This window comes from Cyclopterus lumpus, chromosome 18, assembly GCF_009769545.1.
Source record: "Cyclopterus lumpus isolate fCycLum1 chromosome 18, fCycLum1.pri, whole genome shotgun sequence".
Classification (NCBI taxonomy): domain Eukaryota; kingdom Metazoa; phylum Chordata; class Actinopteri; order Perciformes; family Cyclopteridae; genus Cyclopterus; species Cyclopterus lumpus.
This window is the reverse complement of record NC_046983.1, coordinates 7,229,515-7,255,399: the sequence shown is the minus strand read 5'-3', so window position 1 is coordinate 7,255,399 and position 25,885 is coordinate 7,229,515. Positions and strand designations below refer to the sequence as shown.

Here is a 25,885-nt window from a genome sequence, read left to right as displayed (position 1 = left end):
AAACACTGGAAAGATTGTTGAGTTATTGCGCGTGACTTCTTCACTCGTCTTTCTGCACCAAGCACGTCTTCATTATTAGCTCATAATGCATGGACGCTTATCCTACAGTTGCACTCTGGGTAGGAGCAGCTCCCCAATCTTTAAAATGTGAACCACAGAAAATAGAACGTATACTGATTCCCATAAACACACACACATGACTTTGGCCAGGCCCTGTGTATTTACTGTACTCTGTAATTGTGCGAAGAACGTGCAGTCTCTTTGAAGGTTTCTGCTCTCCTTTTTGTTTTTCTCTTTATTTGTTTATTTGAGAAGTTTCTCATGAAGTAACGTGGCCCTGCCCAGCTTGTCATTGTTTCCAGCATGTCAAGTTCTTTGTTGGAAGTTTGTGCGTGAAGCTGAGAGTACATGCCTGGGACCACAGTCCAAAGTAGATGCAGGTTGGGTTTTTCATGTGTGTGTGCGTGTGCGTGTGTGTGCCTGCGATCCTTTTGAATGAAAAGTTGAGTTTTGCTCGCTTAATGGGATAATGTTGATTTACTCCGGGGCTGCACATATGAGGAAGTGAAATCATGTGTTCCAATTTTTATGTTGTGATAAGTCAACAAGTAATGACTTTTTTAATCTTATCAAATGCTTTGCCTAACAAATGGGCGGCTTTGCACGTTCTGCAGAAGCCAAGCAATATAATAAATATGGGTAAAACAGCAAGCCACACAAGTTAAACTCATCTGACTCCAGTGGTCGGGTTAGTACACGAACGCTGTTCGATACCATCACACCCTCTGGACCCCTCTGTCCTATCTTCTATTCCTGCATGTTTTCCCCTCTTCTATTCTTTATACCCAACCTATTGCCTTGTATTTTCTCACCTGTCTTCCTCTTCTTTTCCTGTCCTTGCTTTCTCTCCTGCGTGTCACATCGGCTGTCTCTTTAACTACGTTCCACGCTGAACCCTGACCCCTCTCACTTGTGTAATGTCCATGATAACTGTGCTTTTTTTGTGTGTGAGCGCATGTGTGTCTCACAATGTCTCTCGCTCCACTTCTTCTCAATACACAAGTCCCAAGTCACAGCTGAGCCACACAGGAGTTCATTTATTTGGTAAGATCCAGTTGACACTTTCTAATTTGCTACTATCACCAGCCTCATTTTCTGTCTAATGCCATTTGCATGCTTTCCTTTTGATTGCGTTCCAGCAGAATATTTTACATGTACGCGGAGACATAATGTCATCTGTGCAATTGTGTTAGTCAGGCATTTGTAGAAATAGCAGGTGTGCAGTAGGTGTGTGTATATAAAATAGTGTGTGAGAAATCAAAGCTGCATCGGCCTCGAAGCGTTTAAGAGGATATCTGTGTCTCTGCATGAGTCTGGAGGGCAGCGGGGGCACTGTAACCTTTATGGGTCCTGGTTGTGTGTGTGTGTGTGTGCGTGTGTGCGTGTGCGTGCGTGTGCGTGCGTGTTTTCTTTCCCCCAGACTGGTAACATGATCTGTCTCGAGGAGTTGAGCCCTCCATCCCTCCGCTGTCTGTCGGCACCCTGCCTCTCCTTTCCTCTCTCTTATATCTTCCCCTATCCGTTCACAGCCTCCCCCTTTTCCTGTCCCTCTTTCTTCCTCCCAACCATAAACTTGTAAATCTCAAATGTCACTCAAAACCTAGAAATACATCTGTTCAAAACCTCAACTCTTTTTGCATATTTCTATCGCTCAAGCACACAGACACACACACACACACACACACACACACACACACACACACACACAAACACTCACTGTAATCAGATGGCTTTGATTGCAAAGATCAGAGAGGGGAGAAGTAGATGGGTGCGTGTGTTTGTGGGGGCGGGGATCAGTGTAGGTGATGTAATTGATTTTCTCTGTGTCCTTTGTTTGACCAGTGTCAGATGTCCCTCTGGAAGCTGTCTATACTGCACTGATAACAGAGGTTATGGTATATGTAGCTTGCATGTGGGTTGGGTGTGGCGGGGTGATGCGGAAGGTTACGAGACAGAAATCCAGTGGGAGAGTCGGCCTAGCACTGATATTTAAATTCCAAGTTTCACTGTGTCTCCTCAGTGGGTCAAGAAGTAATCTTCTTCCCTCTGCCTCCGTTCGACTGAACCAAAAAGACTATGACCCTCAATAGATTCTTGAGGCATCAAAAAAGCGGTTCCAGTGGCTTTGGGAGTTTAATAAGAACTCAGCTGTTGATCATAGGCCAACATGTGTAAGTGGTTTTAATATATTAGAGCAGCAGTGGGGTTCTAATGAGTGTTACAGCCCAAACTGGAGTCCTCTACCCCCCCAGTACTGCAAGATTTTCTTACTATTTGTTTCTTCTCATACAGACAGAACGACTGGACAAGTTTTATCCAAAGCTTCCAATCCAGCGGGAGCTTCAAACACCGGACTGAGCATGCACTACGTTGCGTGCCATATGGCGGCTGTATTAGCCCACACAGTGTAAACACAGCTGGCTGCATGGGTGAACAGCAGTCTGCCTGCAGATACAGAAAGGAGGATGTGAGGATGTGATCCTCCTAATAGGAGGATCACATTCACCGCAAGTACATTAATATGGCCATTAGACACATTGGGATTCAAGATGTGTTCTTTGTAAGGCACATTAGTGCGGCCTGATAGCCAGACTATTAGAGATGTTGGCCGGGTGATTATTGAGAGTCCCCGAGCCTGCGCGCCTTACTTTGCTTCAGGCTGTTGGGATTCTTTTTTTTTTTATTGTGATGACATTTTTTTGTGAAACTTAAAAACGCATTCCGTCATGAAAAGACAAAGCATACTCTTTTGAAATGGTTCAGTCACTGTACACACAGAATGTGTGCAGGTGCCATACTTATTTATTGTTCCTTATGGTCGCCTGAACCAAAGACACAAAGTGGCAGATAAAGCACAGTGGAAAGGGCAGGCGCTGAACATTGCACATCATAAATAAAATGTCAGAAACACTGGCGCATGCTAGCCAGTGCTCAGGGTGGCGTGAAATCTGCTCCCCCACCCCCTCCTTTCTTATCTTCCCTCCCTATCACGCTCGCTTGCTCTTTGTGTGTGTGTGTGTGTGTGTGTGTGTGTGTGTGTGTGTGTGTGTGTGTGTGTGTGTGTGTGTGTGTGTGTGTGTGTGTGTGTGTGTGTGTGTGTGTGTGTGTGTGTGTGTGTGTGTGTGTGTGTGTGTGTGTGTGTGTGTGTGTGTGTGTGTGTGTGTGTGTGTGTGTGCGTGTGTGTGCGTGTATGTATGTGCAGGGTAATTGAGGTGTGTGACCTTGCTGTAGGCCTGGCAGGTGTGAAGGAAGCAGGGGATGAGATGAATGTGGGGGGGGGGGGGGGCTGAAGACATGGGAGGATGGATGGAGGGCTCTGCTGTTATATGTTGGCAGACTGATGTCTGCATATATATGTATGCTAATGTTTGACATTCTGTAGTGAAAAGAAATACAACTGATACTGTGTGTGTGGGTGGAAGCACATTCTTCTGCTGTAAGGTTGTGTGTGCTTGTGCGCGCGCTTGCGTGATGAAGCAGGCGGATGACATACATCACTTACTATAAGCTACAATGTGTGCATCTGAATAAAAATCAGCAGTGAAACAATCAGAAAATAACTTGTTTTCCCTCTCTTCTACCGTTCGCCTTTTCAGTTTGCTCTCACAATCTCTCTCTTTGCTCTTTTTGCCTAAATTGGTCCTAAATCTATATTCAAGTTCTTCCTTGTTTTATCAATGAAGTTGTACAATGTTAAAGCATCAGCGCTGTGTGTGTGTGCGTTTGACCAATCAGTATTGTACCAATTTTAGAACCAGGTCCCTGCAGTCAAAATGCAATGAGTTCCTCTTCAGGCATGCACCCCTTCACAGTAATCTGACGACAACTCAACATGACAGGCTCATGTCTGAATAAGTACCCTCGTCACGTGCCCCTAAAAGTCATGACAGCAATCGTATAGGTCAGACCGAATACCATATCGGTAACGCAGTCAACATGGCATAATCATACTTACAAACAACCGTAGTATTAATCAGACCAACAGTCTCTCCCTACAGTGGACGAATCAGTAGAAACCCGTTACATGCAGAATGTGAGCTAACAGGAATTGAACAAGTCCGTTATCCCAGTAAAACCCATGAGGGAACTGGGGTGGTTTAGAAGATGTTACTGAGCCTCAAAGATGTTCAGCTAGGAAGCTTTCAGAGCTGAGGGACTCCAGGAGCCCAGTCCCTTCCTTGAGTCCCTTCATACATGTTCCACACATGTGCAGTTGGCATTAAGAACCTTCTTCAGGATCTGCCTGTATATGATCTCATCCCCTTGAATTTGTTAAAAGACTCGCAGCTGCATTTTGCAGCAGGTTGAGAGCAGTTATAATAATTATGTTCTAAAAATGATGAATTGGCGTTACGTGCAGCTCTTTTAACATGAAAAGACACGTTTTTCATCGCCACACTGAGTCGGCCATAAGAACAGTGTGGAAACAGAGCAGTGAGCTCTTACACTCCTACCCCATCCCCCTCCGCTTCCTCTCCTCCTCTGGCTCTCTAAACCCGCCTCCCCCCCTGCTCTCTGCACAGTAGCACAGTGCATCTGTGTCATGTCACTGAGTTCTGTCGTCCCGAAGTAACCCACCACCCCCCACCCTCCCATACCAGTGCAATCTCTCTCTTTCTCTCTCTCTCTCTCTCTGTCCTTGTGTGGCTCACTGTCATTCCCGATCTCTTCATCTTCCTTCCCTCCGCCTCGCTCCATTCTGCTTTCTCCTTAAAGAGTCTCCCTCTCTTGCCTGTCCATGTCATCCTCTCTTTCTCTATACGTATTGTGTGTCAATCATTTAATATCTCCCTCCGTCTCTCTCTCCTCATCGTGCAACACAAACACACATCATTGCTCATTGCTCCCTCACTGTCCTTCCCCTCTCCCATGAGGCATACACAAACATAAAACTGTCTTGGTGCATACATTAATAGATCCAAGCTCCTAAGCTGGCTGCTGCATGCATAATCTATCTGCTCATACAGAACGTGAAGTGTGTGTGTGTGTGTGTGTGTGTGTGTGTGTGTGTGTGTGTGTGTGTGTGTGTGTGTGTGTGTGTGTGTGTGTGTGTGTGTGTGTGTGTGTGTGTGTGTGTGTGTGTGTGTGTGTGTGTGTGTGTGTGTGTGTGTGTGTGTGTGTGTGTGTGTGTGTGTGTGTGTGTGTGTGTGTGTGTGTGTGTGTGTGTGTGTGTGTGTGTGTGTGTGTGTGTGTGTGTGTGTGTGTGTGTGTGTGTGTATTTGAGGCCTGAGGCTCCTCCCTCCAGAGAGAGACAGACAGGTGTGGACCAGATTGAGTTCCGCCTCATTTCCTCTGCCCTTTGCAGCTGGTCAAGGACACACACACACAGGCATGTCTTGGACACATGGTCATGCACACACACACACACCACTTTTCAAATACAAGGACATGCATACTGCACACACCTCAAATACAGACACAATGCAAGATGTAAAAGGATCCAATGCAACATTAGTACAAACGTGTGTGAATTCCAAGGGGAGAGGGTTACAGGAATGATTACAACACCATTGGCAGAGTATTTCCAGTGTATCCGTCCCCAGTATGAAGTTGTTTAAATCCCTCCCACTGCATGTTATATTCATACTGTATCTAAAACACACACACATACATACCTACACACAGCGTGGTTATTTATATTTGACATGACAGCGCTTCTATTGGCCATTCATTTTTCATGCTGGTATCAGATGTATCAACACCAGAAAAACATTATAATCATGGCACACACTTGTGAACACACACACACACACACACAAACACTTGCCGCTGACATCAGCAGCTCTTGTGCTGATGTCAAGGCACAATTTTACAAGACCCTGGAGAGCTGGTCGTTGGCCATCAAAAAAATTCGCCCACGTTTTTTCCCCCCACTTTAATTTGTCATTATTCTTTTTATGGCATTTAGCGGATTTGTTTAACACGCAACAATAGAGTGATACTGCAATCGGGGGCAACTGAGGCTCAGTTTTAGAGCAGTACAAGTCCGTCCATCCATTTACAATATTACAATCTTTTCAATTCAAATAAAACAAAACTTCCCCCACTGAGATTTCCAATATAATAGAATGTGGTAGAAAATTATTACGTAACATTTCTTTCCAATGTGGATAGAAAGGAACCCCAGATTATTTTGAAGCTCGGTGAGATTATTTAACTTTCATCTGTCTCGTATGTTATTCAGCTTAGTTCTGGTGAGACAGAGGATGTGAAACGTTTCTCCTCCTCACCATGAAATAGATTTCTATAGAGCTTCTCTGTTTTTTATCTGTTCTGCTTTCTGTCTCTTCGCTTGACTTAATTACTTAAAAAAAAAAAATTCTTGTTATGGATATATATATATATATATATATATATATATATATATATATATATATATATATATATGTGTGTGCACACAAATTATACACATGCGTCTGTTGTGTGAGCGTATGTGCGTGCACATGCGCATTTGTGCTTGTGCCTGTCTGCCTGTCTGCTCTGGCGCCTACCCAGTGCAGGAAGTGTGTGGTCACAGTGTCTGGAGGGCAGCCAGAAGCCCTCCCTCCCCTTTAAATGCTCAAAAACTTTGCCTTTAGGCCTAGGTAGGCAGTCACCATACAGACACGGAGGAGAAGTGCGCGTGTGCGTGTGCGTGTGTGTGTGCGTGTGTGTGTGTGTGTGTGTGTGTGGTCCTGTAAAGACTGCACCATGTGGGGCTAACGTGTGCCACAGCAGATAAAGAAGTCTTTGTGAACAGATGCAGAAGATGCAGCTCAAACTACACACACACCTATACAAACACACTCTACTGCTCTTTCACATGCCGTTTCTCAGCTCACTTTCACTCTCAATAGATCGTTATTAAACTCAACCAGTGTGGCTGGTTGCAAACCAAAGATTGTCATTGTTTTATATTCTATGAGATATGAACTCATCACTGCGTTGTGACTTTAAAGGCCTGAGTCAGTCTTTTTGTTATGTGACGGTAAATGGCATTGTGCAACTGGATAGTACAGTTTAGCACCTCTTCCTTGGTATGTGGGCTCGGCGGGGCTTGTCTGACCACTCTCCAACTTTGTTACACGCACATAGTGCCAGAGACAGTATGCCTGCAGCCTTAAACACACCTTGCTCATGAACTCCACTTATTCCCTCTTCATATTGCACACACACACACACACACACACAGAGGGTTAGGAAAGTGCTGTTGTTATGACTGATTATCGGTCCCACCACTGATCACCCTCAACAAAACAATCACTTTACTTTCTTCTTTTTCCAATGTGTTGTACTTTGGTTAAGCTTCCATAAAGGTGGTGCCTCAGGCCACATTTGTGTGTGTGTGCGTGTGCGTGTGCGTGTGCGTGTGCGTGCGAAGCGAGTTTAGGCATGTTGGCTGCCTGCTCATTCTGATGTCATAAGCATCAGCGATCAGCCCGGTTGCTTTCTTTCATGTTTATCTTGCATTAAAAGGTTTTATTAGGCATGGGGTTGACAAGTCTTCAGGGTTTGACGGCAAAGCCAAGTTTAATTATGGAGGATTGACTTCACAAGACAAAAAAGAAAGGACAGTGAGGGAAAAACAGCACATGACAATTGTTAAAAGGGTTATGTTCATTATATTCATTTGCACACGCTTGGCCAAACATCTTTCACGCAAACTCTCTTGCACACACATAATCACACTTGATTTTGGCAGTAGCCAAAGTCGGCTGCTTTCATTAGCATCTGTCTAGACACAATGTATTACTCTTCATTCTTGTCTCCTGCTCTGTCTGTCTGTCTTCCTATTTGGCTGCTTCTGGACTCACGGCTGCTGTTTTTTTTTTAAGACACTTTTGTGTGAGTGTGTGTGCGCGTGGGTGGTGGCTCTAGTCGGTGATTCTGTCTATCACCCTCCTCCTCTTTGAGTGGGTGTCATTTTCCTGCGTTACCCCAAAGAGGAAGTCTGTCTGTCTGTCTCGTCTATCCATTCGTTTGTAGCATTTGTGCATTTGTGGGAGTCGGAGTGGGTGTGACGGTTGTGGGCCAGGCATGGTTTTGACCATGACCTTTTACTGAAGCCATGTGGCAGAAGTTCACCAAGCCAAGCAGCCCCGACCACACTCAACATGACACTCCTTCTCGCTGTCTGTAGCCCTGCCAGCTCTGGCCTCGCGAACGCATGCACGTGTGGCAGATGTGACAGAAAACAGACCTGCTGCTTCTTCAATGCATACACACACAAAATAATGCTTTCTGCACTCATTTAAAATCCAGTTTATTGGTCTGAGTAGCGTGACATTTGATATAATAGCAAAAGGTTGTTTTTTTTTAAATAGCAACACATCCAACAAAAAAAATGCAAAGACAGACGAATGCCTATTTGTCATTGCTTTACTGTATAATTAACCACCAAAGAGGGGAAGTAACCACCGCCTGTCATTCAAACAACTTAAACAATATAATCCTCCTACAAATGTCCTTATCTGCCCGCATCCTGATCTCACACACAAGTTCAGGATGCGGTGTAACAGCATTCCAAGGAGATCTGAAGTTGTTCACAAAACAAAGTGTCCACGCTCACGATGAGCTCCTTGATGCATGCTGAATAGCGCTTGTGTTGTAGTATCCGCCCCCAGGCTGCTGACGCTTTATTGAAGGATTTAACGTGTTCTGAGGGACCACCTTTAAATACACAACAGCTGACAAATGGCCATGGCCCAGAGGCACACAGGAAAACAGTGAATGTAGACTTAAAGGCACTGAAGAAAACTGCCATTTACCACCAGTCCTGCAGCAGCCAGCTGTGTCTGTGCGTGTGCATGTATGTGTGTGTGTGTGTGTGTGTGTGTGTGTGTGTGTATGTGTGCAGGTATGAAGCTTGTTGCCCTAACTTGAACAGACCTAGTGAATCACTAGTGACTAAAGGCTCGAGCAGCCCAATTATGGCTACTCTACTCACGCCATGCAGGCACAAACACGCTGAGGTGTGTGTGGGTTTTTGGCATTGGGTTAATGCCAAAAGCTGATTTTTACTGTTTACGGTCAGTATTTACAACACACAGCAAGTCTGTGCATTTGCATCAATTGGACTGCGTTGCACGTGTACAGCATGTGTACAATTTCTTCGCGCATGTTCAAATGTGTGCGTGTGTTTAGGGTTTGGAATACATGGGTGTGCCTTTACTGTCTGGTGTTTCTGAGACAATAGCACATTTGACGGTTAAATGTTTTCTCAGGAGAGACTGTGTGTGTTTGCCTAATGACCTGGAGGACTGTGTGTTTTCTCAAGGTGTTTCTTTTCCATCAGTGCACCTAGGTCCTCGGAGTGTATCATTTATATACCATATATATATATATGTATATATATATATATATATATATATATATATATAGTGGAAGCCAATGGTCCGAGTGCGTACCACATGATCTCCATGTCCCTGAGATTGTACCAGCCAGAGACCTTTGATGCATGTCATACTTCTCTCTCGCCCGCCTGTCTGCCTTTTCACTGGTGACTGTCGAATAATAGTGAAAATTCCAAAAATGACAAACCGTAAAAATAATAGATTTTTGGTTAACAAGGCTGTTTTAACTGAAACTTTGCACACATTCAGGTGTGCGGATATATATTTTTGAAATCCTGATACAGTAATACTGAAACACAAGCGGTAAATCTGTATTCCATCAAGCGTAAGACAGCATAACAGTTGAACCTGACCCGATGCTTGCTGTAACTCCAGCAAGCATCGGGTCAGCAACTCACTGCATTGGCCATTTCTTAGTAACATGAACTGCATATGTCTACTGTCAACATTCTGTTGTCAAATTGTGTCTTCTAACAGTGCCTTTAGCCACATACTTTCGGATCCCCCTGCGTTTACATGCCGGGCCGTTTGTTCTGAATGCCAGGTTCGACGACTTTGCACAATTCTAACAATAAATTCTCTCCTTTCCCCCTTCAAACCAGCCCTATTCTGTTTTCACTCTCTCCTTATCTCTCTCAACCTATGCCGGCTTTTCCTCCTTTTTCATCTTTTGTCCAGCTCAAGGACTTTACTCCATCCTCCTCCTCCTCCTCCTCCTCCTCCCCCCATTCCTCTCAGCCTCCACCTCTGAGCAGAGTCTGCATTGCTCCACCCCTCTGCCTCTGTCCCTGTGCTGGTTAATGTCAAAGGGAGGTGCTCCCACGGGTTAACCTTTACAGAAAAAATGATAAAGACTGCTTTCTGTATCTTTCTATCTGTTGATCGCTCAGCCATTCATTGTCTCTCTCGTGATCTCTCTCACATCGTCTTTATCTAGCTCTCTTTTTCTTTACAAGTACAAACATTTTATTTCATTACCTTTTGTTCTAAATTTGTATTTCCTTTATGCCTTGCCCTACCTCCCTATTCACCCTCTCAATTTTGTTATCTCTCTCTCTTTCTCTCTGTCTGTCTCTCTCTCTCTTTAACTGTCTCTTTATCTTCGAACCCTCCCCCTCTTTCACTGCCCACAGTCCTGATATCGATCAAGGTCAAATAATGATGTCAAAGCTAGTGATGTTTATTCGATGTGTCAGAAGGAATATTGTACACCCCGGCAACAATTCAGCCTCCAACACAAACACTTGCTTTCTCTGGCATGCCTTCTTTTAAGGTGGACCTGCTCACCCACATTCTTCCTCACCCACCTACTTACACACACACATATACAGCCAGTCCACCTTCACAGTGTGGCCAGCTGTGGCCCTTTAGGGGGTGTGACCTTTGACCTGGAGTTCAAAGGTTTGGGGCCTTAACCACCAGGCTGCAAGATCAGGGAAGACTGAGCCAGCTATATTTGACTCGTATTGACACAACTGTCTCACACACACACACAAGCTGCCTTAGGCTATGTATAATGCGTTGTTTCTGTGTATACAATCTCAATAGAGAAACATATGGAAGCCGCCAAGAATGGGTATGTTTTATGTTGCAACCCTGTAGGTAGAAGATCAGCGCAAGAGAAAGAAAGTCAGGGGAAGAAAATAGAAGAATGAGTCGGGAAAGATGAGAGCAAAGAAAGAGAGCGTGTTTTAGCTTTGTTTTGTGGAATCTGACACCAAATTCATCCATGTTTCATAAGTAGATCATTTACTGTGCTGTTCGATGCTGACACCTTAGCATGGTCATTGACCAACAGTACAGACACACAAAATGTTTTTTATCATATTCCTGACAAAGCAAAAATAACACAGTGTCTTTGAGACTTTAGGTCAAAGGTCACTTTGATGTTACAGAGGGAGAGAGGAGGGAAGAGGGGACAGGCTGATGGGTTGGCATGAAGTGTGAGGCGGTGATATTTATGTTGCAGCAAGTGTCAACCATGACCATTTGTTAAAAGGGCCCATTCTTAGTCTATAAGAGAGCGAGTAAAGTGTGCGTCAACTTATTCCCCTCTTTCCCTGTTTATCGGTCTGTGTGGTGCATTTGTGTGTAACCATGTCCGGTTTAGTGTTTGAGCACCAATCACAGGTGCTGTGTGTTCTCAGGGTGCAAGTGGAGGTGTGTGTGTGGGAGGGGGGGTGAGTGAGTGTGTGCGTTTTGGGGGCGTGGAGGAACAACAGAGTGCCACCTGTTCTCAGTCATGAGGCCCAGTACTGACACCGTGAATCACCGAACAGGCAGCACATAAGGAACACACACACACACACACACAGATGGCCACAGCGCTGGTCCAGGGCCTGCTGTGTATTTTGGCTGACACACACACAGACACATACATTTCATAAGCCACACTGAGTTACATACCGACAACATCATGACCACAGAACAGCGGGCAAACATTGCATAAGCATGATAAAACAAGCGTCTGGAATAAAAAACTGTTCTGGTTGTCTTGTGCGAGCAGAAGAAGGTGTTGATCTTTTAACCCTTGACTAAAGCGCTGATGAATTGCTGACCGCTGCTTCAACTCACATTGGAATGTCACAGACATGTTTGACCTAGACAAAAGGGGAATATAGAAACACTCTATTGTCCCCAACACACATCAGTGCAGACAAATAATAATAATAAAACACAGATTTCTGGGAAAAGACCCAAAATATGGCAGAATATACTTTGTTGACCAATAAAGAAACAGTATTCAATGAAGTTGTGTCCAGCTCCCGCCCGCTGTTGTGGTTTACAGTGTTCAACCTCTAGGCTGACCTTTCTTCCTCCATGTTGTGGTTTCAGGAGGTGGGAGGTGTCATGGTGACCTGCTAAACAAGACAGACTACATTACCCATGATCACCAGGTAAGAATCTCTTTTAGCCTACTGCTGACACAGTTCCCTCTCCCCTGGTTGCATCTTCCCGTCACTTCTTGCATCCCCAAACACACAACGCCGCCTACATGTACACACACTGCAGTGCTCATTGTATGCTTTTATAATAAGGATTTACTGACTTCAAAATACTATTAAAGTTGTGTGGTTTTTCGATTGTTTTGTCCACCCTCTGCATTTAGATAGTAATAACGGGTAAAACCGAAGTACATTCAGCACATACAAGTATGTACACACACTCACACACATGCTCCATTGTGTAGTATAGGCTACAGGTAGGGAACAGGGTGAGATGTGTCAAAAGAGAGTGAGTAAGACAGGAGTAGTAGTAAAACAAAGAGAGAGTGCATTCATTCAAGGAATGAGTGTGTTGTGAAATCATGGGTGTGAATGGACCGCTGCTGCTTTTTACAATCTCTCACACACAAAATCAACTATTCCTTTGAATATTGTGTGCGTGCGCATGTGTGGTCTTTTGTAAGTCCTCAGAGTTGTGTTATTTTAGACCTCCGAGTCAGATATCAAACTCTCTGCTCTTAAAAAGAAAGAAAAAGGTCAATAATTTGCCCTTTCTGCCAGCAACAAGCATTCGAGCAAAACGCGTGTCGTAGTAAGTGTGTAGTAGATTTTGGATACCAGAAAGATGGTCACATTAGTCTAGACTGGCATGTTAGAAATATACATAACTGTTACTGTTGTGGTATAATTAGAGCTGAAATGATTTGAAGATATTAGTGAACTATATATGAATATATTTTTTATCAAAAAGACCACATATTCCCTGGTTCACGGCTCTTAAGTGTCTTGCAAATGTTCCAGACATCAAACGATTATGTGGATAATTGAGAGAATAATCGTCAGGTTAATAATTATCGAAAATAATTATTAGTTGCTACTTATCACAATTGGCCTGGGGATTCTTAAAGTAATACTTCATTCATCCAGATTTAATTTTAGCAAAAGCATCTGTCCTTGAGATACCAGACAATGCTCTAAACAACAACAAAGCAACACATTTATATGACATTACATTTAGCTGACGCTTTTATCCAAAGCGACTTACAATCATAGACCGTAGACACAGTTGCAGGGAGCAATTCAGTTAAGTGTCTTGCTCAAGGAAACATTGACTAGGGCGGGCCTTGAGTGGGGATCGAACACCGATCCTCTGAACCACTGGGACCCACAGCCGCCCTTTCATTTCAATCAGTGTTTGCATTTTTTATTATGAGTGTACATGAAAGATTTTCACACCCTCCACAACAAGTAGAGTAGTGATAGGTATGGTTGTTCTACTACTACTGATTACTATGTAGTTAAAAGTACTAAAGTTACTAAATCACATTCAATTCCATGTCAATTGTCACATCTCAAGCTCATGTCCACGCTTGTCAATGTTTTCGGCTTGTTTTAACTCCACATAGTGTGAGTTAAAATTATTATTCTTTATTACCAATGATGATTCTACCAACCAGGGACACATGAATGATTTTTGGTGTCCATGCTTTTGGCTTTTAAGAGAAACATTGACATAATTAGACGATGTCCTGAAAACGTGATGTATTCCTTTAAGAGCCATCTGAGCTTGTTAAGCTCCTCTAAGTGGAGTTTGCTTTTCACGATGTCTAACTTTGGGATAGTGAGTATGTTGAGCAGGACTGGAGCGCTTAGCTTATCATAGAGCTACAGTCAGGATTAGCCAGTTGTTTGAGGAACTAGACGGAAAGCCGGGCTCCCTGTCGGCCCCTCTCCCCTTGAATACGGGCCCTAATTATTAGAGCTGTAGCGCTCCGTTTCAGCTGGCTACATTGAGGCTATATGTGGGTGTGCTTAAGCCAGGCAGTCTGTCTGACTGCCTGTGTGGCTCTGTCTCCTTGTGGTGTGAGTATGTGCGTGGAGGTGATTATTATCGTGTCTGTCGGTCTCTCGTGTACCCAAAAGGCTGACTCACAGTATGCGACATTCGTACACACACACAGTCCCACACACAGTCCTACATATCGGAGGCTGAGAAGCACCATCTGTACCAGGGACAAAGTCTCCTACAGAGCACACACACACACGACACACACTCACTCATGCTTACTTTCTCTTTTCTACTGCTGCTGTGTATGAACCTCATCAGTATTACGCACTGTCTGTTTATTATTTGTTATGTGTTTGTGTGGTTGATATGACAGGAATTTGGGGGCTTGTACCCATGGGAGAACTGCTAAACTAAATGTGTGTATGTATATATGTGTGTATGTATGTATGTATGTATGTATGTATGTATATATGTATGTGTATATATATATATATATATATATATATATATATATATATATATATACACGAGTGTGAGAACAGAGCCGTCCTTGTCCCCAATCTCTTTAATTACACACGTCTGCCTCCATTCAACACATGAATACAGGATAGCATATGAGCCGCAGGAACTTAAACACAGTGCTTCACAAATCATGTTCCCTTATTGTCCATTCCTGCTGCTCACACACAATCACACACACACTTGGGAACCATGAGACAGACTGTACTGCTTCGGCTTCCCTTGTTTTGGGAGAGGAAGGATGGGAATTGAGCTCAGACACACATTTAATATTCTCAGACTCTTATTATATACATTATAATGTGTGTGTGTGTGTGTGTGTGTGTGTGTGTGTGTGTGTGTGTGTGTGTGTGTGTGTGTGTGTGTGTGTGTGTGTGTGTGTGTGTGTGTGTGTGTGTGTGTGTGTGTGTGTGTGTGTGTGGTATACTAATGCCCACATCAATCAGCAATCCTCTTCCTGTTCAATTTTGAGAACTAATGGTCTTCCACCACACTCTTCAAAGTGTTATCACACGCACACACACACTTTGACACACACACATTCACACATAAAAACATGAAAAGTCACACAGTTGAGACAATCCACACACCTAATGGAAGATATGGTGTAATATTATCATGCACTGAGGGCAATAGGAGAATGCAATACAATTTAAGATGAAAACAAAACCAAAAACATAACTCCATATACACCCTCAAAGAAACAAGCAGCATGAGCAGCATAACATTTGCATAAATAGTACTGATGGGCTATTTTTGTGCAGGATAGACCAGTGCAGAAATAGACTGGACAAAATACGTTATGAGACGCACATAATATATAGCCTACACACAGAATGCACTGGTTTAAAACTCCATGATGGGTAATTAAGGACTGCGGCCATTCAGGGTATAATAGCTTCCAGATGATGTTATGAAAAGTCTTTCCAGCTGACTTGATGTATTCTAATGCACATACTGATTATTAAATTCAGGGTGCAGGTTTTCTGCGTATGTAATTACATCATATGGGATTTAATGACCTTAACAGTTTTCTTACAGAAATGTCCGACGTATCGTCGTGCTGGGACTTTCTCAGCTGCTACACGCTTTTGTTCAGTCTCTGAGAAATTAAAGCTTTTTTACTTTTGCAGGCACAATAGCAGCTGCTAATAGTTCCATTTTGGCCAACACACTTTAAAGAGTTGCAGTGAGGATACTTGTTACTGTATGAACTGGATCCGTCCCAAGAGGCTACTGGTTTCTCCACACAGTGAAAACAAAACATCCATATACAAGCACGCTGCCTTTCAGTGTCATAAAGACCCCCACTGTGCTGCATCCCTCCTCTTTCGCAACACAAAAACACATTATTGAACATTCATTGTCACTTGACAATAGACTCCAGATCCACCCTGGCACATACCACACATGCCATCCACTTACTTCATTAGGGGTGTGAATCGGGCACACACACACACACACACACACATCTCTTGTCACTCTTCAATGCATACTAAAAGAAGTAGAAATGCCTTCAGTTATCTGAAAATGGACTGTGAGTAACCTGTTTTGATAAGAGAAAGAAGAAACAGACAGTGAGAGCCATCACTGATTTGTACTGAGGCATATAGGTTTCATTATGTTCCGATTGTATTGTATTGTTTATGTTGTTTTTATTGGAATTATCATGACCATAAATAAACTGTGTATGTCATCGTCTCCGCATCATCCATGACACATTCCCAACCTCCCTGCTGCAGCTAATTTAAAAGCCTCCTGTTGTCCTGCTGAGGCTGTGCTTTCTAGATATAACCGCTACACGTGTGTGTCTGGGTTTGTGTGTTAGTCAGTGACACATACTGCTGGTTGTACCAGTGTGGCTCTTTTTGGCGTTATTACAGAGTACAGGATGGTTACTTTGGCGAGAAGGAGCTGGAATAAATGTTTCCGGCCTTAGAGAGGCCCATTTGTGTTTTTCAAAGCTTTGTTTATCCCACACAGGATCGTAGCTGGCTACCCATGAGCACACAGCATATAGGTCTTGTACTTACTGCGTGCACAGTCATGAGATGTAAGATGTTATTGTCCCCCACTGGACACAAACAGAAAATATATGAGCCTCATAACTCAGGCTTTATTTATAGTCCTAGCCATGTGAACTGTATTCCGATAATATAAAAAAACATTACATAGATATTGTTCAGCCTACTCTCTCTCTCTTTACACATACTCTATGCACAATACTCACAGTGGATTATATATCTCACTATAAAAATCGACATCACTACATAAACATCCATATCTATATAGATATGTTTTATTTGTGAACAACTTAACACTGAACTATACAAAACAGGGGAGTAGTATGGCATAGGAAAACAGGCCATCTTTTAACATTGTACCTTTTTATAAATGTTTATAAGCTGCAACTAATGGCTTTATTGGTGGTTAATGAATCATCTATGTATACTGTATCAGTTATAATATATTTATGACAGCAACTTATTAACAAATAGTGAATGATAAACACCAACCTGGCAACCCAAATGTTTCTTTTACGATGGCTTAACTGATCCATAAATCATGGTTAAATTGTGTATTCATCTCATGAATCCTTAATGAAAAGTGCCTGCGTAGAAATTGTTAACTAATATGTAGTATACAATATATCAGGTACAATGTAAAATAAGCTAAGATAGGGAGAGGCTTAGATTAAGAATCCATTTTTTTCAGTGTTTGCTTTATTAACCCACAAGGATACAATCTAGAGTGAATGTTATAACCCCTGCATACGTTTATTTGAGAACTTTAAGCCTGTATAGCCGATAGGTGTACCCATTTATAGTCCACTAAATCTAATGATAACAGCGATACTGTATCTGACTTCCTGTGGTAATATGGTTTAGGGGGTAACTGTTAAGTTCAACCGAAATTCTGAGCTTCCCGCGCTTTGAAAGATGTCCTGACCAGTAATTTAAAATATAAAGTATTTAATAAAAGAATAAGGATCATAAGCATATATTTCTGTCCCAGCCGGGCGCGCTCACGTGTCGTTGGGTCCACAGACTATAATAACGATTTATAGGAATAAAAATCAGTTAAAATAGTTAACTGTCTACCGCCTTCACGTGAGAGGACAAATGCCACGCCTTACAGAGTTTCAAAAGGTTAAGTACAATCCATACACTGAGCATAAAGCTTCTCCATTGGTTAGTATCAGGTATGCATGCATATACCTCAACTACACAGCATGCTATTTGCCTAACAGTACAAGGAGGCGGACTTCTCTAAGCAATAAACCACAATGCTACTTCCCTTATCTCTTCCCTTTCGGCCCTAAACAGTAAGATGGGCTCCTTCCAAATAAATGCCTCTCTTCCAGTCTCTTAGGGAGACCACTACTTTGACTACGCCTCCTTGGATCATTACATTCCATTCATACCTGAGTCATCTTTATAGTTATGATAACTATAAAACATAAAACAATCAGCATACAGTTACAATAATACTTATTCAGTGATTACACCTTTACAGTAACATACTTATACAGTGACAGTGACTTTTCTCCCATGTTTCCCAAACACATTCCTTCAGAATATTCTTCATAATATCCCTTATTGATTATCATATCTTTCTTATGTATTAATTTAAAACATGGACTTTCCTATTTACATGTGCAAGTATATATAAAAAACCATTACAACTCTACAGTGTACCCATTTATAGTCCACTAAATCTAATGATAACAGCGATACTGTTTCTGACTTCCTGTGGTAATATGGTTTAGGGGGTAACATACTCTTTCTCGTCCAAAAATAGATGGTCACGCGGAAATATGCCGTCGTGCTGTTCTTCGAGTTTGCCTAAAACAAACGGTGAAATACAAAATAAACAAAAAAAAGGTACAAATGAGTAACGCTCTCAGGAGGAGCGGAGGAGCAGCAGCTCCGGTACCGTGAGCTGGACTCGGTGCCAGTTTGCGCTGTCAGGGAATTCCGGGGGCCGTGCGGTGACGTCACGCAAAGCGGGCGGGCGCGCGCCTCTGTTTCGATGTGCCTGTGGTTGAATGTGCGTGGCTCTGTCCCTTTAAAACAGAGCTCAGCGCAATACGATCCCCGCCTGGCTGCTGGTGAGTGTGAAGAGAAAAAAGAAGGAGCTCGACGCGGAGAGCTACAGAGACCCGAGCGAGCGGTGCTGTCGCTGCACGGCAAGGCGGCCATCGAACGGAATAATAACCCCACTAAAGAGACGAGGACGAGCGCACCACGGACACACCGGAGTCGCTCTCTGGCTCATATTTCACGGTTGTTTCGGGAGGAAAGCGATCGAGACTTACCAGGATTACGGTGCTGTAGCTGCTCTCCGCTCAGACCGGCTCGTCGGGAATTTCTCTGCAGACTCGGAGCTCCAAACTTGCGGATACGCCGACCACAAAGGGATACCGTGGACCCTCAAAGAACCGGATATATTTATATTTATATTCGGCAAATTGTTTTGTTTTCTGGAGCGTCCATTTGTTGTCTTCTCCTTCAATGAGCGGTGAGTTATTTGCTGCTTTGTGGACCGGGGGTTGGGGGTGGGGGGTACATTTAAGAGTCAAGACGACTTTGTTTTGATTGTAAGTAGGCAAGTTAGTGGTCATACAAAAGTAAGTTTATAATCATTATATTGTTCACTGTGTCGAGCTGTTCCGACATCATATGGCCGATTACATTATACTGTGGATTCAAATAGGCTCTGTTGTGATTCAGGGGAGCGACGAAAGGAGTATTGTAATTGATTAAAGCAGAACAATTGATCGTCTATAATCGATGAGGTGTTCGTGTGTGTGGGGGGGATTCTGTTTGTTTCCTCTCAAACACACGCGCGGTCATCATTACCGGACATGTTTAATCATTCAGTGCACGTGGATCGGAGTCATTTATGTAAATTGGATTTGTTGTGAATTTGGGGTCCATGGGCTTCTGAGACTGTTTATGTTTTCCAGTGTATAATTTAGCACATTGGTGGGTCTGTCTAAAAAGCTGCATCTATTCATAAAACCTGGATATTGCTGTGGGACAGCCCTGGTCCTAGTTTGGTCATTGTTACCTTGAAAACTCCTGATGGCTAGAAAAGGAGAGCTAGAGGACAGGGAGAAAAAATTGCCTGTGTAAGGAGATCTCACGCCTGTGTGTGTGCGTGTGCGTGCGTGTGTGTGCGTGTGTGTGTGTGTGTGTGTGTGTGTGTGTGTGTGTGTGTGTGTGTGTGTGTGTGTGTGTGTGTGTGTGTGTGTGTGTGTGTGTGTGTGTGTGTGTGTGTGTGTGTGTGTGTGTGTGTGTGTGTGTGTGTGTGTGTGTGTGTGTGTGTGTGTGTGTGTGTGTGTGTGTGTGTGTGTGGCTCTGCTGGAGTTGGAGTGGGGGTGGGCAGGATCACTGAGGTCGGCAGCCGTATAACGTGAATGGATAGCTGCCACCCCCAGTCAATCCTTACGCACACAAAGGGCCGGATTGAAAGGAAGTGATTTGCATCACCTCTCGTTTTGGGGAGGGGGAGGGGCGGTGTTGTGGACTGTCCTTTAGGTCTGTGTTTCAGTGTGCCAAGTCTGACCGGTATTGTTGGGTCAACGTGATCTGCTATCTAATTATTTACTTTTACATGGGACACTAGTTCAAACTTGAGGGACTTTTTGACTTTCAAACACATTCCTGACAGCTTTATCCTACTCCTCGCCGATAATAGCCCACAGGAGTCAGCTGGGTTCACTTATGGCAGTTCGTCGCACCGAAACACGCGCAGCTTGCGCGCATGTCTTTGTTTTTGATCGCTTGGCACCAAAATTGTACACGGTGTACGAAATGTAAAAAAACGAAGATGTAATTTAAACGACTATACGGTCTCGAGTAGTTTGGTGGGCGTGGTAATACCCTTGTATAGACGTTATTGATATTGGTGGTTATTACCTCAACGCGTTAAACCCCCTTTAACATCCACCTTTCCCCCCACTGGTCTTTGGACAAGCAGTTGATGAAAATTTGTGGCTGGGAGCTTATTTGTCCCTTTATTGCCCTCCAATAAAGAAGCCCAGATCAGGAAGAGCAGGGTCTGCTGGCATGGGGTCGCGAAGAGAAGAGAGAAAAGAAAGCCTTTGAAGGTTTACTTCCTATCAGTCCGATTGATCGGCTTCGAAACCAGCGGCGCGTTTTGTCTTCACGTCTGATGTCGGAGGTTGTAAAAAAGTTAAAGCTCCAAATCGCTGCGCGCACACTCTTGGCAGGCGGCGCGCTGCCTCCGCTCCACCCCGCCCCCGTTTGTCCCGTGATCTCAATGGGAGTGTGCACGAGCCGGTGAATGAACAATCGCCGCCCATTTTACTATGAGTGATGACGAACATGGAAGATTATTAAAGTGGTACACGGGCCATGAGGAGGAGGAGGAGGAGGAGGAGGAGGAGGAGGAGGAGAGAGAAAGCGAGAGATGATGTTGGAAATAAGGCTGCCAACTCAACAAAAGTGTGAGTCACACAACTTGAGTAAGCAGAAGAGGAGCCTGTGTCTGAGGACAGTTTCCCCCACCCACACCTTCTTTACCCATTCAAGCTTGGATAGGGGTTTTACAGATGTCCCAAGGAAATTTAAGGATTACTTTGATCTAATTAAGATAGTTCCTTATGTGTGTGGCTGGCATGGGAAATGGGTCAGTAGGCTAGCTTACTGTGCTTACCAGTGCTTACTCATCTAACGCTACTTTGACAGTTGATGGTGATGAAACAAGAGCTGTGTGCCTGTCTTGGCCGTGTGACAGTCCATCAGCTTTTGGGGGGTTCTGCTGCTACAGAAAACAAATAGTGTGTTTGCGTGTGTGTGTGTTTTCAAAGAGAAGTGAGTGGGGGAAGTGATTGGGTGTCATAATGAAGCGTCTTTTTGTGTGACACCAGGGTGTCGTAACCTTTCCAGTAAAGGGTGTCACCCCCACCCCCCACCCCCAGCTCGAAAACACGAGTTCCTCCAAGTGTTAGCTGGCACAATGGCTGGAAACCAGTCGAGGAATTTCCCGACCTTTAACGTCAGCGGTTATGTTCAAGACACGGAACATTTAAAAGGGAACTATTTGAAATCCCCCATTTTCACATGTACACACCGAGCTTATCCGGATAGCGGGATGAAGGCGTTAGGCCCACGCCCTCTCCCCCCAAAGCCTTGAACCCCAAACCCTCAGGGACGTATCTGACGTAAGAAAGATTGTAAAGGCTTAAAATGGTGTAAATATGGGACATCACTTTGCTGCAACAATCACATTACCATGATGACGTCATATCATGTTATGTACAATTCTTGGTATCTATTTTATACTTGTTACTCTCCAATTTGAACCTCTTCCAGGCTTTCTAGGCTAATTGTCATTTAATCTATTTACTCGCTTTTCTCAAAATTGTACTAATAGCGAAAATAAATGGTGAATGAATAAACCATCTGTATAATTTTGTTTGTGTTTTTATGTTCCATCTTTAATCCCTAATGTTTCTGTACTATGCCAGTCTGATCACCCACGTGCCCTCCTCCTTTGTTTACCTTTTTTTTTTTTTTTTATGTCTCCATGCTTCCACTGGTTACCCTCGTGTTTTTAATGTCCCCGTGCTATGAATTTTGGGTAATTCCTGCAGAAAAAAAGTCTGCAGAAAGGGGTTCATAAAGGGCTCAAAATGGCTGTGAGAGAGCTCAAACGGTCAACAGTTTGACCTTGGGACAGAACTAAACCCTTGCAGACTTTAATGCGCGTTCCCGCAAAGTCCATGAGGGTTTAAGGCTCTCAGTGAGTGTGGGGATTGGGCCCTAGAGCTTGGTCGGGGGGGGGGGGGGGGGGGGGGGGGAAACTCAACTTCATTCAACCAAGTGTGGAATTCTACACCCCAGTGTTAGTCTGCCTGCTGTGGTTTCTCAAAATGGATATCTTTTGGAATTATAGCTGCCGCTAGCTATACAAAGCCAACCATGAGGCCATTACTTAATATAAATATTGATTGATTTGATATATATATATGCACTTCTGGACTTGCTGTGTTTTAGACCTGAGAATTGAGGAAAAACAGATCGGCATAATTCAGACCAGAAGCTGAAAAGTGAACTTCCTGAGAGCGGGCATTGATTCAATCGCAGCCTCAGGCCAAGCAAATAGACTGATGTAAAACATGGTCAGCATTTTGAACAGAGAACCAAAAATTATATTAGAAAGAAGAAGAAAAAAGAAATATATCTTGTGGTTGAATAGAGCTGTGTAGGAGAGTAGCGGGGTGTTTAGGTCCTGTTTGCCGATCCAGCCGAGTGAGAGAAAAAGGGAAAGTGTTCAGTTCCTCTCTGTTATCTCTGGCTCTTTGCCACCGATGATGAGGCAACGGTGGGGAGGGTGCAGATCTACACACTGTGTGTGTGTGTGTGTGTGTGTGTGTGTGTGTGTGTGTGAGAGACTCATACACAAAGTTACACACACACACACCGTGGAAAGAATGTTCTTCCTTTTTATTTATTTTTGTACACCCCCTCCCACACACACCTCCTGTGACTACTTTTACCCACCTCAAACACGTCGGGAAAATAAATGATGACTATACCAGAGTGCATCATGGCCTGAAAGTTTTACAACATTGGTATCTAAGGAATCTGTAAAACAGGCCTTGGATTCTCCGGACGAGATCAACATACAGCGGCGTCATAACACAACGCGGTCAGCCTCCGTCACCGTTATTCTGATAACGGCCAACAATGGTGTGCAATCAGCCCACTTTAAGAAAACCGCTGCACCGGCCATCTGTACGCATGCTGTCATTAACAAGCAAATAGGACACACACACACACATGTCCATGTTGTTGTTTTTTGTTATTCGCACACATATACAAGACGGTGGATGAGACATTCTGTCGTGGACCATGGAGGAAGAGGATGGTGCATGAGGTCAGCCTGCCTCAGTAAACATGTTGATCGGTAAAGACCTCTCATTAACCCAAATATGAATTCCTCTCCGTCCATCTCTGCCTATCTAGCTTAGTTTAATAACTGTTTGTGAAGATGCGATCGGTGCCCTTGAAAACTGTTACCAAGGGAGCAGAGTCTCTTGTCTTGTTTAGTGCATTTCGGAACCTGTGTGGAACCTGTGTGAGTGAGAGAGAGAGGCAAAGAGAGAGAGTGTCATGTGGCATGTGGAATAGAAGCCCCTACCTGGAGGGAGGGGGATTTTGCACTTGTTTCTTTCTATGAAAAGAGGCAGTATGATGATCAGAGACGCAGAAAGAAATGTTTGCGGGCTTTTGAGGCGGCTCAAGTGTGGAAATCGAGAGTGACGACAATCAAGTCATCGTCAGTCGTTGGTTATCACCCACATCCCCTTTATATTTCCAGTTTGTCGAGATTTACACGCCATTTTCCTTTCTTTAGAGTTGCACGCCAGGTGTTGAGTCATTCTTTTAGTCTTACACACACAAAAACCTCAATTCAAACAGCGACGTGCCCAAAGTCGGTCGAGGAAATCTAGACTGATGTTTCATCTGTAACAAAGAGTTTCTGTGAAAATGAAGCGGGGAGCACAATTAACTGGGAGGAGTTATCCAGCACACACACACACAATCTCTCTCTCTCTCTGTTATCATGTGTTTGTCATTCACTTTTTACCAGAAGCTAAAAAAAAGAGCAGACATGGCATCTCACTTAACACTCAGTGTCCGAGACAAGAAACTGGCTTGTTTGTGTTGACGAGTCTCGTGTTAGTCATGAATTGGCCACACGTGCCGTTCACACAGATGACTGTATGTCTGAGTGAAACTGACCAGGTTTTTTGAGTTGACTCCTTGTTTCACATCATCAGAGACTCAGAAGTTTTATTACAGTTAGAAAAGATTTAGCGGACACACTAAAATACACATGCAGGTCATATCTTTACAACAGGAAGCCTCAGCCTTCAAACCCCCCCCCACACACAAACACACAAGCCCTCTCTCTCTCACACACAACCTTTGGGAGGCCTACTTCCTGCGGTTGTGACGAGAGCTTCCTCTCCCCTCCAAGCTCTGTTCCCTGTGTGTGTGTGTGTGTGTGCCCAGTTGTGTGTTGTCATTCACAGGCCCAGATGTCAGGGTGGTGACTGCAGGAGACAAATGGGGCCTCTTGTTTTCATGTTTTTCTACCAGGCCCCTTCCTCCATGTCCTGTTTATTTGTGTAATCACTAACAGATAAAAATGTAGGGCAACTGTTTCACATAAGTGTGTCGCTTAGGGTCCGGAAATGAGGTTGGGTTGACAGGTGACAGCCAACGGCCAAAAAACGAGACTGCATTTTGTTGGTAGTTGCTGCTAACCTAAAGCTTATCACTAGTTTCAAACTCAACCAAATGTGGAGACAAAATGTGACGATTTTTGCCCTTCCTCCCCTTGTGCGTTGGCCGGCATGTGGAGCAGATGTGAGCGAGGGCACATATAAGCCAGAGGACACAAAGTAAGACCAATAAGAGCTTGTATCTGGCCTATTATGCCGTGCTGGCATGCTGCTGCTGCTGAGCGTAGAGGTTCTGTGTGTAACTGGATAAAAGGTTCGGTCAGAGCTTCTTACCCTGAAGAAGAAGAAGAAGAAGGGCTGTGTTCTTTGGTTGGATGCTAGCAGGAGATAATCGTCCGTCATGGAGGTTGGACGCCTCAGTGTTTGTGCACAGAAATGTTTGCTTGCCATGTCCTCGTCCGACCCACACAGCCGTGTGCGTGTGCGTGTGTGAGTGATGCCTGGAACAACTCTGTGTGTGTGTGTGTGTGTGTTTGTGGATGTGATAAAGTTAGACTGCATCGCCGTCACGGAACGGCATGCACTGATGTTTGCACATGCACAAACATCCACACACAGGGCCCTGGCAACAAGCTGAGGGAGGACGGATACAGGGGCTGGGTGTTCCCGTGTGTGTGTGTGTGTGTGTGTGTGTGTGTGTGTGTGACTATAGAACGCGTTGGGGAGAGAGACAGAGACGAAGACGGCCTTGCATGGCCTTTCCGTCATCCTCTGCCAAAAACTCTTCACTGCCAGACTGTTTCCCTCGGTTAGTTTTCTGTTATCTGCCAGCCTTATCTGGTCATTTGTTATAAGACGGACTCTTCAGTGACTTTACCAGGACAGTAACACTCTCCAGCTGCCTGCCGTCAACCCACCCACTCCCCAGTCACCCCAAGACCCTCAGTAGAAGCTGTATGTTGACCTGTCTATCTGAGGCAATATTGATTACCACCTCTAACTTTGCAGTTACTGC

General features: G+C 44.0%; 1 protein-coding gene across 4 annotated transcripts in view; it reads left to right on the top strand.

Moving 5' to 3' along the window:
* The window catches only part of kdm6ba (lysine (K)-specific demethylase 6B, a), an 85,170-nt gene that overhangs the window by 42,732 nt on the left and 16,553 nt on the right, over positions 1-25,885 (top strand). For 2 of the 4 annotated variants that reach the window (XM_034557592.1, XM_034557594.1), the window contains one exon: positions 12,228-12,289. The gene's annotated coding sequence lies outside the window, so the exon portion shown is untranslated. Of the gene's footprint in view, positions 1-12,227; positions 12,290-18,703; positions 19,167-25,885 lie in introns of those variants that run through there. The other 2 variants (XM_034557595.1, XM_034557591.1) reach the window with 1 other exon arrangement.